Source organism: Echinops telfairi, unplaced genomic scaffold (assembly GCF_000313985.2).
Source record: "Echinops telfairi isolate 266 unplaced genomic scaffold, ASM31398v2 ScPeMD7_7427;HRSCAF=8465, whole genome shotgun sequence".
NCBI lineage: Eukaryota > Metazoa > Chordata > Mammalia > Afrosoricida > Tenrecidae > Echinops > Echinops telfairi.
In genome coordinates this window covers 4,476,006-4,492,726 of record NW_022111327.1, presented here as the reverse complement: position 1 = coordinate 4,492,726, position 16,721 = coordinate 4,476,006, and the positions used below count along the sequence as shown (strand labels likewise).

The 16,721-nt window shown below is 42.8% G+C and overlaps 1 protein-coding gene and 1 pseudogene across 2 annotated transcripts in view; both read right to left on the bottom strand.

Annotated features, from left to right (window-relative positions):
- The window catches only part of MID2 (midline 2), a 128,087-nt gene that overhangs the window by 59,464 nt on the left and 51,902 nt on the right, over positions 1-16,721 (bottom strand). The window lies entirely within an intron of this gene.
- Positions 5,385-5,706, bottom strand: LOC115872592 (annotated as a pseudogene).

Sequence of the window (16,721 nt, the reverse complement as noted above, 5' to 3'; positions counted from 1 at the left end):
ACCTACAGTGGCAGTTCTACTCTGTTCTGTAGGGTCACTATGAGTTGGTACTTACATACAATGAAGTATTATTCAACCATAAAAAGAAATAAATCCCGGATACGTGGATGAACCTATGCCATGGGTGAGCTTTGAAATAAACCAGACCAAAACAAATGAGCATTATGTAATCATATGTCAAGGAAATTGCTAGAAAAGGCAAATACATAGATGCAAAAGATTGGTGGTTATCAGGGGCTGGGTGAAAAGGGGATGTTATTGATTAAGAGGTACTAAGTTTCTGTGTGGGGTGGTACAATTCTTTTCGAAACGGATAGTGAAGGTGGCAGTACAACATACCAAACATAATGAGTGCAACTAGACCATACACCTCAAATGATTGAAATGGCTAAGTAGATATTTTGATCACAAAAAAGTGCTCATTATAAAGCTATTGGAATCAAAATAGTATGGTACTGACATAAGAATAGCAAATTAGATCAATGAGACAGAGTTTAAAAAAAAAACAACCAAACTCACTGCCATTGAGTCAATGCAAGCTCATAGTAACCCTATAAGACAGGATAGAACTTGCCCTGTGAGCTTCTGAGACTGGAACTCTTTATAGGAATAGAACTCTGTCTTTCTGGTGGTTTTGATCTGTTGACTTTTCAGATCACAGCCCAATTTGTAACCACTATGGCTCAAGTAGAATCTAGAATATTTCAAAGTACATCTGGAAACCCAATATATAGCAAAGGAGCTGTATTCAGTCAATGACAAAAGGATTGCTCTTGCTTTGATTTTTAATAAATGGCTTTATGAGGGCAATGAATGTACAAATGTGCTTTACACAATTGATGTATGTATGTATGGATTGTGATAAGAGTTGTATGAGCCCCTAAGAAAACGATTTAAAAAAAACCAGATGACAAGGAAGCCTCACAAGAAAACCAGAAAACAAAAAAATTAATGGCCTTTAATATATAACTATCTCGATGGAAGAAAAGAAAACTCCATATCCTAAAATAAAATTCTAAGCCCTATCTCTCTTTTTTTAAAAACATTTTATTAGGGGCTCATACAACTGTTATCGCAATCCATACACACATCAACTGTGTAAAGCGCATTTGTACATCATTCTCAAAACATTTTTCTCTCCACTTAAACCCCTGACATCAGGTCCTCATTTTTCCCCTCCCCCCCCGCTCCCCCTCCCTCATGAGCCCTTGATAGTTTATAAATTGGTATTTTGTCATATCTTGCCCTGTCCAACGTCTCCCTTCACCCACCTTTCAGTTGTCTGTCCCCCAGGGAGGAGGTCACATACAGTTCCCTGTAATCGGTTCCCTCTTTCCTACCCACTCTCCCTCTACCCTCCCAGTATCACCACTCACACTACTGGACCTGTAGGGATCATCCACCCTGGATTCCCTGGATTTTCGTTCCCATCTGTACCAGTGTACATCCTCTGGTCTAGCCAGACTTGCAAGGTCGAATTTGAGCCATGGTAGTGGGAGCGGGGAGGAAACATTTAGGAACTAGAGGAAAGTTGTATTTCTCATCGTTGTTACATCGCACCCTGACTGGCTCATCTCCTCCCCAAGACCCCTCTGCAAGGAATCTCCAGTTCTAAGCCCTATCTCTCATTCAAGACTTAAATGTAAAAATTAAAATCAATTACAATATAAAAGGAAAGTATAGCAATGGGGGCAATCTTCTCCCCTCGAGCCAGTAAAACCAAAACCCATGAAGAAAATTATAAACTGGTGTGTGTGTGTGTGAGTGTGTGTGTGTGTGTAGATTGCAAAACATGTGATAGATAAAAAGTTAATCCCCTCTTCTCAGTTCAATCAACATCCTCTCCCCTCAGCCATTTCGTCCATTCTCTTATTTTAATTGTGTCTTTATCCTAACCTGGTGGCGTAGTGGTTACATATTGGGCTGCTAATGAGAAGGTCAACAGTTCAAAACCACCAGTGGGGCTTTCTACAGTCTCAGAAACTCACCGGAGCAGTTCCCTCCCATCCTATAGGGTCCCTAGGAATCGCATCAACTCGAAGGCAGTGAGTTTGGTTTTATATTCTGACCACACATGCAGACATTGATTTCCCTTTCATTTTGTGGTGTCTGGTTTCAGCCAGGCTTTCAACGCTTTCCACTTTTCCTATCTGGCTCTTTCTATTTCTGTCCATGTCTCCACAGTAGTTCATTCAAGTCTTTTCTACAGTCCTCAAAGCTCCAACCTTAGCACCTGTCTTCTCACGCACAGTAAGATCACAGCAAATGATTTCATTTGCTTCTTCACAGAAAAAACGACTTCATCTAAGAAAATTCCCTAAAAAGTCTTTCAAACAAACCAACAAACAAGCCTATCTGCACACTCACCTGTCTTCTCTACCTCAACTACTACAAAGAAGTGGTGCAATTTCCCTGCCCCTGTGCTCTGGATGGCTTCTGCTGCTGCTCATTTGGAGTCCTCATTCTCTCCCCCCCCCCCCCAGACACATCCATTTACTTCTGGAAACATTCTCTTCTCTTGCCTTTGACAACACAAATTCTCCTACTTTTCCTTCTGGGCACTCCATGTCCCTACCCTGTACCTTTGATGCTCATATTCTGAAGAGTCCTGTAATAGTCATAGGTGATCTCACCCATTTCTAAAACCTTGATCATGATTACCTGTATACACTGCCTTTCAGAGCCCTGTTGGCCCAGCGGTTAAAGCACTCAGCTGCTGGTAAATTGGTCGGCCAATAGAACCCGCACGCTGCTCCATGGGTGAAGAAAGTGACAGGTTCCTTCTGTGAAGAGCCACAGCCTTAGGAACCCAATGAGGGCAGTCCTACTCTGCCCTGTTATTGGGTTGCTAAGAATCAACTCAAATGCCTTGCTTATTTTTCAAAAGGGCTTTCTTGGGGTATAGTTTACATGTCATAGCATTCCCTTGTTTGAAATGGACAATTCTTTGATGTTTATTCAATTTACAGAGTTGTGTGACCATGACCACAATCCAATTGTAGAATAAATTCATTAACTTGGAAAGATTCTTATGCCAATTTACCTCACTTATCGTTATCTCTGCCCTAAATCACTCTTTTGAGACTCAGATATGTTTGTGTGCATGCATACACACAGGCACACACCCTCCACGCACCACTTGCTGGACATTTTCATTTGCATAACCACGGGAACCCAAAACTGAGTGTTTCCAAAACTAAGCTCACCCCTTTCCTACTTCTTTCAGTTCAATATGTGCTCCTCTAATAATCCCCAAGAGTCCTGTTGCTGATGATGGGTAAAGCATTAGACTGCTAACTGCAAGGTTGGTGGTGCAATCCCAGCAGCAACTCTGTGGGAGACAGATGAGGCTGTCTGTTCATATAAAGTTTTACAGCCTCAGAAACCCTATATAGAGTCCTTATGAGTCAGAATGAACTCCATGACCACAGGTTAATATTTCCCCAAATAAGTGAATGGTACACCAGCCATTCAGCAGCCCATCTTTAATTTCACTCTTTCTCAGGCCCCACATCCAATGAATTATGGATCCAGTCCTATGATTTTACAGAGCCCACACGTTGCTATGGTGGGAGAAAAGATGAAGCTGTCTGCTCCCCGAAACATTTACAGACTCAGGAATTGACAGGGCCAATTCTATTCTGTTCTATAGGCTTGCTATGAGTTGGAATCGACTCGATGGTAGTCAGTTTGAGTTTTTTAAGATAGATTTTATATAAACTCATCTCACATGTATATCATTCTATGATGTTACTAGTTATACCCACTAGAATCTCTTTCCTCAATTAATGCACCCATCCATCTGCCAAATTATCCAGTGGGTGCTTACCATCATGCCTACGTCACTAAGAACATAGCCTTTTTTTGGTTTTGCCTTCTACAGCATTCCACCTCATGCTTAAAACAACTTTCTACTAACTTACCTTGTGCTTCACGTCCATCTTAGGATGAATCCCAAAGTTCTCAACATGGCCCCTGAGGTCCTTTGTGATCACACCCCTCCTTGCTTCTCCAAGCCCATCTCTCACCACTCCCCTTAGATGAAGTCACTGAGCTCTCTCTGTTTTCTCAACTCAAACAGTGGGGGGAATAACAATGCTTGTCTCAGAGGTCCTTGTGACGATTCAAGGAGATGCTATATGAAAAGCACAATGCTTGGCACATATTAAATGTCAAAAATGTTGCTCTTGTTGATGATGATGTCCTTTTTTTGACCTCCCTCTCACTTGAACTCTTACTGCACTTGCCAAAGAAACAAACCAATCCCCCTGCCATGGAGTCGATTCTGATTCATAGAGACCATAAAGGACAGAGTAGAACTGCCCCTGTGGGGTTCTGAGGCTATAAATCTTTAGGGGTTAGAAAATCTCATTTTTCTCCCAAGGTGGTTTTAAACCGCTGATCTTTCACTTAACAGGCCAATGCATTCTGTTCTAAGCTGCACCGCATGATTTAGCAATTATTATTTTCTTGCAGGTAGCTTGTCATTGCTTTATGCCATTAATTCTGTTTCCCCAACTGCAGTATAAAAATCCTTGAAAGCCAGGACAGTGGTTTGTACCCCTTCTATAGTCCTCTGTAGCACTTAGCACATTACTAAGCACTCAGGGGAGATTAGTCAATGGGTTCTGATAATTGTCCACAGAGGAGAAAATAATAGAGGCTTCACTAACATTAAGAGTCATTATTTTAAAACACCAAGAATAAGAAACAGAAAAACCCACGGAACACCATTTGCTGCCACCCTCCAGGCTAATGATGGGTCACTAAGTCAGCAGCTGTCCAGTGGACTGGCAGTGAGCATTTGCACTTGGCACTACTCCCTGGAGGTCAGTATTTTGGTTGGGTTTTGTTTATTCAGATGGTTGGCTGCCAGTATCCTGTTTTTGACAGAAACAGAGAGTGAATGCATGAAGGGGTTGACTTCCCCTCTTTGCAGACAATGTGCAATTTGCCAAGCTCCACCCCGGTGAGATATGATTTCTCTAAAATAGTCATGTCCTCACTGGCCTACTCATACAATGTGAACGCCATTGCATTCAAAAGTCAAGGCAATCCTCCTGAAATGGTTTGGATTTCTGGGTGGCTGCTGTCTGTCTGGGTGGCATCCAGAACTTCAGAATAGCCGCCAGGGGCGGGTGGGGGGAGTTTAGGAGATTCCAAGCTCTTCAGATGCCAGGAACACCCCACACATTTGGCAAGCATTTCAGTAACATGCACACTATAGGAAACTGGCACCGTGTGATTGTTTTACTTTTCGCTTGCTTTTCACCTTTGATTGTTATCCTTTCCTGTCTAGTCTTCTTTTTCGTTTGTTTGTCTGACTATTACAAAAATTTATTTGACCATCCAAATAAAATTTAACAGGAAAAATATACATAGCCTCATTTTGACACGGTAGTAAAATAGGTCCTCTGTAGAGGGGGCGCCCAGTATAGAAGCAATTGATGTCTCTGTTGAACTTCATAGCCATCCCTTACATAGACTCGCTCCAAGGCCTCTAACATAGAGATACTATTGCCCATTACCACCATCACAAGATTGTTCTGCTGTCCACTAGTTGGCATCTCCACACATTCTTCTATCACAAGATTCCTAAGGGGATCAAATGCCCAAGGTATCCCTTGGACATGCCTGCCACCATGTAATTTCAATAACTTTTAGTCCATGAATTTTTTTCAACATGGACGGATGAGATTTGCTCATTGTGCTTTCCCTGAAGGTCAGTGCCACCTTCAAACCCCTGTCTGATCTTCTTACTTTCTTCTCGAACCCTTCTCGGGTCCTGGGATTTTTCTCATTAGGCATCACTGCACATCCAGAAGCCTGCTGTTTCAGATCACGCAGAGTTACCCATTAAAGGGAGGGAGTGAAGGTGCTAAGGGTGGACCTGCTGATTCTATACCACCTGGTATAGAATTGTGGTGCTGGAGAAGAATACTGAAAGTATCATGGACTGCTAAAAGTGTGTCTTAAAGGAAAGGATGGTAAGATTTCATCTTACACTCTTTGGACATGTTGTCAGGAGAGACCAGTCTCTGGAGAAGGACGTCACGCTTGGTAAAGTGGAAGGGCAGCACAGAAGAAGACCCTCAAGGAGAAGGATCGACACTGTGGCTGTAATGATGCGTCCACGCAGAGGAACCATTGCGAGGATGGCACAGGACCAGATGGGGTTTTTGTTCTCCTGAACATGGGGTCAATAAGAGTTGGAACTGACTTGAGGGCACCTAATGAATACACATCACCTGGTGGCACAGTGGGTTACTTTGGGGCTGCTAACCACAAGGCCAGCAGTTCAAAACCACCAGTCACTCCTTGGTAAAAAGATGAAGCTTTCTGCTCCCCTAATGATTGTCAGTCTTGGAAACCCAAAGGGCAGTCCTGCTCTGTCTTATAGGGTTGCTATGAGTTGAAATAAACTCCGTGGCAGGCAGTGAGTTTGTTTGGTTATTATTTAGAGTTTTGTTTCGGATGCGACATGGACTGATACAATACAATTTTTTCACGAATGTTTTCTTGGTTAAAGAAAATTCTAAAGCTAGTAATTATTTGTGCCTGTGATATGACTAGGGAGAAGGCTGAGCAGGCTGAGTATGAAGAAAAAGAGGGGGAAACTCTATTCTGCACAGAAATGATGTTTCCCATCAGGGTGCAGAAGAAAAAGGTCAACCTCCTCCACCAGTGGCATCCCAGTTTCTCCCCTTATGTGGGGAAAATGCCAGGAGAAGTGATTAGCACCCAGGAAGGCATGTCCAAAGACTGCTCCATTGGAAGAGCCCTAGTGGCTGCTAGCACCAGGCCAGCAGTGTGAACCCCTCAGTCGGCCCGAGGGAGAAAGTTGACACTTTCTGCTCCCATAAAGACTTCCAGGCCTGGCGACCCACGGGGCACCTTGACCCTGTTCTATAGATTTGCTGTGAGTCAGAAGTGACCTGATGGCAGTCACTATTTGACTTTTATTTCCATATTGAATACACACTCACATAACACACCAAGACGGGTTACAGAGCCATCTGTTCTTATCCAGACCAAAGGCACAAGGTTATGTATTTATGAATCTTTGCTAATTTTGTGTATCACTTTGAATAAAGCATTTTAGACAGGCAAACTCACTGCCATCGATTCGACTCCAATTCATATTGATCCTATAGGGAAGGGTAGATCGACCCCTATGAGTTTCTGACACTATAACTCTTACAGAAGTAGAAAGTCCAGTCTTTCTCCCGAGGAGTGACTGATGGTTTTGAACTGCTGACCATGTGGTTAGCAGCCCAAATGCATAATCACTACACTATCAGGGGTCCTTGAATAAATATAGTATAGTAGCTAGTAAAAAAAAAATGATTGGACTCGAGTCAAACTGGATGCAAGCTCTGTCTGTGGGACGTGGTACAAATTAGTTAACTTGTCTGTGGCTCCGTTCCCCCATCGGTAAAATGTGGTCCTTAATCGTGCCTACTCTTATAAAGTTCTTTTGAGGATTAAATAAGCGAAAGCACAAAAAGCTCTTAGGAGTCATAGGAGTTCCTACCCACATGAGATGAAGTAAAACCTTTGATCTGAGATTAGATTTAGGCAAAAGTGGGAGGAGATCGGAATGGACTAAGGTGTGAAACTCTCTTTCTGGCCCAAGGAAGTAAATATCTGGTTTCCACTTGCTTCCCAATAAGCATCAACAAAGGTCCATCATTAATAGCAACAAAACACCCACTCTTTGTTGCAACAGATCTATGTGTCGGCATTGTGGCAGTGCATTATCATGCATAGTCTGTTTTCAATGTGATTGCATTAAGTTTACTTCTGCTTTGCTGCCAAGCTCTTTGCAGTTGTTCAGACAATATTGCTTCAATAAACTGTGTGACTGGGGTCCGTCAGACCCAACTATTTTTACCATAACCCCCCCAACTGGATTCAAAAGAAAAAAATCATCTGAGCAAGTTAAATGCCTTACAGTGAGCTCTACTGCCATCCTAGCAGTAAGCCACCCTCTCTGCGCTGTCGAGCACAGGTAAATGGGCCAAACCTAAATCCACTGCCATTGAGTTGATTCCAACTCACAAGAACCCTACAAGGCGAGGGCAACTACTCTGTAAGGCTTTTGAGGCTGCACATCTTTATGGGAACAGACAATCTCATCTTTCTCCCACGGAGCATCTGGTGGACTCGAACTGCTGATCTGGTGACTAGCAGTCCCACACAACACACTACAACACCAGGGCTCCTTAAGGCGTACCTAAAAGGTTTGCCACAGACAGGCTTTCTGAGGCCCCAAATACACCACCTATTTTTGGAGTCCTTGGTGGGGTGCAAATGGTTAGCATGCTCAGCTGCTATCCCAAAGATCGGCAGTTCAAGTCCACTTGGAGGCCACTAAGAAGAAAGACCATTGAATATTCTACGGGGCCCATTCTCCTCTAACACACATGGGCAAGCCATAAGTCTGAATCGACTCCCTGACAACTGGCTTTTATTTCCCGAAAGCTATTTCAGGAGCAGAAAACAACAGTGAGCATCCCACAGCTGTCTCTTGACTCTCTGAACACAAATAAATCTGTATGCAGCAAATAAACAACTAATTTTTCCAGTAGGCTACATAGAGGAGTGGAAAGAAGATGGATTTTGCCAAAGGAGGAACAGAGAACAGAGTCCCAGCTTACCCTTAGAGTGACCTTTAATAAAGGCTCCTGATTTCTTTGACAGTCAGGTTCCTCCTCAGTAAAATGGGAATTCACCAACATCAACTGTCATAAACACTAAGGGAGATTAGAAATAAGAATGACTCCGGCACAGTGTCTGACACACTGTTAACGACAAGCAAACCCACTACCACTGAGTTGATTCCAACTCATAGTGACTCTATGTTGGGTTTCTGACACTATAACTCTTTATGGGGGCAGATAACCTCATCTTTCTTCTGTAGAGCACCTTGAGGCTGGCGGCCCAATGTTTCCCTTACTACATTACCAGGGCTCCTTCTGGCATGTAGTAAACCAAACTCACTGCCATCAAGTCGATTCATATTCACTCTATAGGAGTTTCTGATACACTAGACCTTTAAGAGTAGAAAGCCTCACCTTTCTTCCGCAGAGTGCTTGGTGGTTTCGAGATGCTGACTTTGCGTTTAGCAGCGTGTCTCATAATCCACTATGCCGCCAGGGCTCCCTTGTTAGTATCCTACAAATAAGATTCTCCCTCACTCCAATCTCTGCTTAGCACACTACACAGCTGTCCTGTTCTACAAGCAGGAGCAGAAAGGCCATTTCAATGCCTGTTTTACTTGGTTATAGTTGTTGTTGGATTGATGGCAGGAAAAATTGGAGGGTTAAGTGGAACTGGAAACACTGACCGGTGGCGGGGAGGTACCATCAATTTTCCAGGTGCACAAAGGAAGTGAGGCCCTTGGGCAGATTGTAAAAAGAGTGGATCAAGCAGAAAGGTCCAAAGCAGGCGGTAGGCAAGTATTATGGTCACTATAAAGTTGTCAAGGTTCTGTCAAGGATCCCCAACTGATGCTCATGGAAGCAGCAGTCAAGAGATCAAACACTTTGCATTGGGTAAATCTGCTGCACAAGACCTCTTTGGAGTGCTGAAAAGAAAGGATGTAACTTTGAGGAGTAAGCTGTGCCTGACCCAAGCCAAGATATTTTCAGTGGTCTCATGTGCATGTGAAAGTCGAACATTAAATAAGGAAGACCAACGAAGAATTGATGCATTTGAATTGTGGTGCTGGTGAAAGTACCATGGACTGCTAAAAGAACAAACAAATCTGTCTAGGAAGAACTGTGGCCAGAATGCTCCTTAGAGGCAAGGACGTCATTTTACAGACTTTGGACACATTGTAAGGAGAGACCAGTCCATGGAGACGGGCATCATCTTTGGTACAGTAGAGGGGTAGCAAAAATGAAGAAGGCCCTGTACAAGAGGGGTTGACTTGGTGGATGCAATAAGGGCCTCAGCCAGGGGTACAGTTGTGAGGATGGCACAGGACCAGAGAATGTTTCGTTCTGCTGTGCTATGTGGCTATGGTGGCTATGGGTTGAGCCCGACTCGATGGCACCTAGCAATCACATAGTCATTTTGTGAGTGACCTGAATTTGAACACTGCAAACATGGACTGGAGGAGGGCAGCAAGGGATGGGAAACAAGACTACAAGATGAGCATCATTGCACCAAACAGAAGCATAAACCTGGACTAAGAATGCATATCTCTATGAACTGTTTTTGGCTGTAAAGACACGGCTATAACTGAAAGCGGATAGGCCCCATAGATATGTATGTGGGAGGGAGGAGGAAAACAATGTTGATCCTAACTCATATTATCCTCACAACTCTGACAATGTGTTCATACTGAGGGTCACACCCACCAAATAGTTCAAATATAGTGATCATCAGCTTCACTATCTTACTCTATGCTAGCAGATCAAGAATGGTCGCCAAGTGTTTTCTGAAAAAGAATGATATGTGGTAGGCGTGTGAAAAAATTATAGAGGGTTTTATTTGCTAAGATAAAAAAAGACTGTGCCCATGCTTTGGATTGTATGGTTTGATTGAGGTTTTCATCTAGATTAAATGTCAAGTGACATACACTTAATAAGATTGGAAGCAATAGTCTGAATTAGTCATTACAGGCACATAAATGAATAGACTCGGTAGGTCACTAAGCACTTATTTCCCATTGTGAATGGAAACCATTTTCTCACCCTGTTATTCCACATTGGTTTCAAAATAGGTATTTTATTCTCAGGAAATTCTCAGAGTCCAAATCCTCCCCAGGAAATATTGAGTCTGCTCCTGTGGCTTTTATTTTTCATAAAAAATACACACAGGACATTTTGGCTAATAACTCTTTGAAAATCCTAAAGAATTCTCTTTTGTAAGCCAATCGAGACAAAAACATGCATCCTCCGAAGCTTGCTTTTCACCCTGCCTCACAGGTAGTAATTGAAAGGGAGTTGCCTGGGCTAACAGGCAAACTGGCAGAAGTATCAGCTTAAAGACTCCCACATACATTCTTATAGGACTGCAGTAAAATGTGTTTAAATTAGTAACTGCAAACCATCTGCATATTGAGCCTAAGAACAGTTTTGACTGTATCTCCTTTGCAAAGTTACTCAAAACAACTCACTGCAATTGAGTTGATTCCCACTCAGTAAACCTATAAGACAGAGTAGAACTGCCCCTGTGGGTTTCCGAGATGGTAACTCTTTACTGGAGCAGAAAGGTTAATCTTTCTGCCAAGGAGAGGAGCGGATGGTGGTTTCTTAGAATGGCTGACCTGTTGTTTAGCAGCTCAATGTTCGTTATCAGTGCTCCTAGCTTTGCAAAGTTACTAATGAGTTATTAAATGGTATCATGTGACTGAGACCCCCAAGACTTTTAGTGCTGCAATTTGATGTTTGTTTAAGTACCTCGCCCCCTTCCCAAGGAAAGTTCTAGTACATGTATGTTCAATTTGAAATTGATTGTGATCATATGACAGTAACAATCCTCCACAACCTCAAAGACAATAGGAAAAGCCATGGCACTCCTGAGACCAGGGCTATGAACCTCTGGAAATAAGTATGAGGCCCATAAATAATACTACCAAAGCTACTATTATCAACAACTACTAAGTATCGCTACTCCTATTACGACTAGTTTTTTGACTGTGCAAAGTCTGTGTAGAAGAATGAGAATTCCAGAACGCTTCATTGTGCTCATGCAGAACCTGTACATGGAAGTATTATTTCTCATTTCTCTCATGACCTTCATGGTCACATTCCTTGCTGCCCCATTTCCTTAAAACAGAACAAGGGAATACTATGTGGTCTAAAATCAGGAAAGGTGTTTGTCAGGTTTGTATCCTCTCATGATACTTATTAAATCTGTACGTTGAGCAAATAATTCGAGAAGCTGCACTATATGAAGAAGAACACAGCATTGGGACTGGAGAAAAGTTCGTTGACAACCTTCAATATGCAGATGACACAATTTTGCTTGTTAAAAACCAAGAAGACTTGAAGCATTTGCTGATGAAGATCAAAGGGTATAGCCTTCAGTATGGATTAGAACACAATGTAAAGAAAACCAAAGTCCTCACAACTAGATCAATGGACAACAGCATGATAAATGGAGAAAAGAATGAAGTTGTCAAGGATTCCACCAGCTTGGATCCACAAAGTTCATGAAAGCAGCAGTCAAGATAACAAATGATTAAATTATGCACTGTATTGGATAAAACTGCTGCACAAGACCTTATTTAAAGTGTTGAAAAGTAAGGATTTTGCTTTGGAAAGTAAGGTGTGCCTTGCCCAAGCAATGGTATTTTCAATCACCTCGTATTCATATGAAAGTTGGACAATGAATAAAGAAGATCAAAGAAGAATCGGTGCATTTGAATTACAGTGCTGGTGAAGAATGTTGAAATACCATGAACTACCGGAAGAACAAACAAATCTCTCTCGGAAGCAGTAAAGCCAGATTCCCAACACCATCGCTGAAGACAAATGGGTGCATAAGCAAATGTGGTGAAGAAAGCTGATGGTGCCTGGCTATCAAAAGATACAGCATCTGGGGTCTTAAAGGCTTGAAGGTAAACAAGGGGCCATCTACCTCAGAAGCAACAAAGCCCACATGGAAGAAGCACACCAGCCTGTGTGATCATGAGGTGTTGATATGATCGGGTATCAGGCATCAAAGAACAAAAAAATCATATCACTGTGAATGAGGGAGAGTGTGGAGTGGGGACCTGAAGCCCATCTGTAGGTAACTGGATATCCCCTTACAGAAGGGTTGCGAGGAGGAGTCGAGCCAGTCAGGGTACAGTGTAGCACCAATGAAACACACAACTTTCCTCTAGTTCCTAAATACTTCCTCCCCCCACCCCATCATGATCCCAATTCTACCTTACAAATCTGGCTAGACCAGAGGATGTACACTGGTACAGATAGGAACTGGAAACACAGGGATTCCAGGACAGATGATCCCTTCAGGACCAATGGTGAGAGTGGCGATACCGGGAGGGTGGAGGGAAGGTGGGGTAGAAAGGGGGGAACTGATTACAGGGATCTACATATAACCTCCTCCCTAGGGGACGAACAACAGATAGGTGAAGGGATGTCGGATAGTGTAAGATATGACAAAATAATGATAATTTAAAAATTATCAAGAGTTCATGAGGGAGAGGGAAGCGGGGAGGGAGGGGGAAATGAGGAGCTGATACTAAGGGCTCAAGTAGAAAGCAAATGTTTTGAGAATGATGAGGGCAACAAATGTAAAAATGTGCTTGACACAATGGATGGATGGATGGATGGATTGTGATAAAGAGTTATATGAGCCCCCAATAAAATGATTTTAAAAAGAAGAAGCAAAGCCAGAGAGCTTCTTAGAATTGAGGATGGCAAGACTCTTTCTCACTTACTTTAAACATGTTATCAGGCGAGACCAGTCCCTGGAAAAGGACATCCTGCTTGGTAAAGCACAAGGTCAGCAAAAAAGAGGAAGACTGTCAGGGAGATGGATGGACACAGTGGCTGCAACAATGGGCTCACACATAACAACAATTGTGAGGATGGCACAGGACCGGGCAGTGTTTCACTTTATTGTACACAGAGTCATTATGAGTTGGAATCAATTTCACAGCACCCAACAACAAATTATTAGTAGTATTATTACTAGTACTACTATTTATAGATCACTCATTGCATTCTTTCCCTGCAAGGTATCCAAATGTTATAGATGATGAAATTGAGGCACAGATCTCAATATTTGCCCTCATGATCACTTAAGATATGGGTTCTATAGCATGTGTGGTGAAAGCAGATAGTTCCCAGCATTCAGAAAGAAGGCTTGTATTAGACAAGAATGCAACACACTGACATGAAGCAGGGAACCGACAGAGAGGCTGAAGGGGCCCGCCCCATTACCAACTAAGTAGACAGCACCACCCTCCCCCCCAAGAAGAATTCACTTCAGAGGACAGCACTGAAGCTACAGCTCAAGGAGAGGGACTTGTCTGATCAGAGCACACAGGGGCCAATGAGGGGGGAGCACATCCTGGCTCACCAAGCCCTGAGGACAATGTTTCTGCTCAGAGCAGCAGTGCACAGAGACGACCACAGGGCCAGCTTCACCACGGGACACAGCGTTCTTCATTGTCCCATAGCACCATGGGGGACAACACTAGAGACACACGCCAAGAATTGTGCCCACCCTGAGCCCACTACGCCGAAGCCAGCCACTGGGGGCGTGCAGCAGAGCAGCGGGGGGAGCAGAGGAATGAAGTCCCCAGGAAATGTCAGGGATAAATGTGGGGCTAGGGTATGGCACCCCATCAGACTCGACCGGAAAGCACTCATAAAGGACAACAAATAAACCTTGAACTATTTATAGGTGTTTTTGTTGTTGTTGCCTTTAAAGGGTTGTTGTTGTTGCCTTTTTGTTGTTGTTGTTGTTGTTGTAGCTATTGTTTTATTTTCTATTGTTGTTTCGTTGTATTCGGTCTTGTGTTGATGCATATTGTTGTGGCTGCATGTCTACTTGGAAGGGATAGGTGGGATAAACAAGCCGGAAGAGGTAACAATGGTATGACAGTTCCAGGGGGACATGGGAGATGGGGAGGTGGGAGAAAGGAAGTGGGTGTTAAAAAACCCAGGGACAAGGGAACTAGTGATCCAAAATCAGTGGTAGGGTGTAGGAGGTCTGGCAGGGCTGGATCAAGGACAATGTAAACGAGAGGAATTTCTGAAACCCAAATGAAGGCTAAACATGCTAGTGGGACAAGAGGAAAGTACAAAGAAATAATAGAGGAAAGAACTAGGAGGCAAAGGGCAGTTACAGAGATCTAAATATAGGCATATATAGATGTAAATATATTTATATACGACAAGGGTGAAATAGATCTATGTACATATATTATAGGTTTAGTATTAAGGAAATAGATGGACAATGGGCCCATACTCAAGTACTCCTTCAACACAAGAACAGTTGGTTCTAACAATTCGGCAGTCTAAGATATTCACCTTCCTGGCATGATCGCTGAAGACAACATGTGCACAAGCAAATGTGGTGAAGAAAGCTGATGATGCCCAGCTATCAAAAGATATAGAGTCTGGGGTCTTATAGGCTTGAAGATAAACAAGCGGCCATCTAACAGAGAAACTACAAAGCACACATGGAAGAAGCACACCAGTCTATGAGATCACAAGGTGTCGAAGGGATCAGGTATCAGGCATCAAAGACCAAAAAAATCATAGCATTGTGAATGAGGGGGAGTGCAGAATGGGCCCATCTGTGGGCAATTGGACATCTTGCAGAAGGGTCTCGGGGAGGAGATGAGCCAGTCAGGGTGCAGTGTAGCAATGATGAAACATACAATTTTCCTCTAGCTCTTGAATGCGTCCTCCCCCCCACTATCATGATCCCAATTCTACCTTAAAAATCCGGCTAGACCAGAGGATGTACACTGGTACAGATAGGAACTGGAAACACAGGGAATCCAGGACAGATGAATCCCTCAGGACCAGTGGTGAGAGTGGCCATACCAGGAGGGTGGAGGGAAGGTGAGGAAGAAAGGGGGAACAGATTACAAGGATCTACATATAACCTCCTCCTTGGGGGATGGACAGCAGAGAAGTGGGTGAAGGGAAAAGTCGGACGGTGCAAGGTATGACAAAATAAGAATAATTTATAAATTATCAAGGTTTCATGTGGGAGGGGGAATGGGGAGGTAGGAGAAAAATGAGGAGCTGATATCAAAAGCTCAAGTAGAAAGCAAATGTTTTGAGAATGATGAGGGAAACAAATGTACAAAAGTTCTTGACACAATGGATGTATGTGTAGATTGTGATAAGAATTGTACAAGCCCCCAACCAAATTATTTAATTATTTTTTTTTAAGACGGCTTGTATTAAACCAAGCAGCCATCTAAGGAAAATGTCAACTATGTTCACACATAGGAAACACACCAGCTCTTGTGATCCAAGGATTGTCCATAATAATTTCCAATTATCACAGGAAGGAATTATATTAGAGCTTAAATTCTCAGCACCCAATTTGCAGAAGGCTATAGGTGACAGTGAAAACCCAAAACTTTTTGCAGAGTCTCAATATGGATTAAGTTTCCATTACACTCTCTGGGATCATTGACCAAGGATTTGAATAGTCTGGCCCTCAGAGTGCATTGGAAAGCGAATTACTGCATATATCATTCTCAAAATCTCCATCATTGAGTCGGTTCTAATTCGTAGTGACCCTAATTTGTACGATTCTAATTCGTAGAGTGGAGTTGAGCTGTCCTTCGGGTTTCTGAGGCTGTGAATGTTTGCAGGAATGAATGGCCTCTTCTTTCTCTCAAGGAATGGCTGGTGGGTTTGAGATGCTGATCTTGCTGTTGACAATCCAGTGCATGGTTCACTACATCATCAGATATCACTGCCATTGAGTCAATTCCAACTCATAACAACCCTGTATGACAGAGTAGAATTGCCCCTGTGGGTTTCCCAGACTGTAACTCTTTACTGGAATAGAAAGCCCCATCTTTCTCCTGACTGCAGATATAGTACAGTTAATATTTAATATCCTGTCATTTGTTTTCCCTTCTGATCCATTTTTAACTGGTTCTAGTTTTTATTAATTTCTACTTTCTTTTAGATTGAGGTTTTTTAAAAAAATCATTTTATTAGGGGCTCATAAAACTCTTATCACAATCCATACATACATCAGTTGTGTAAAGCGCATTT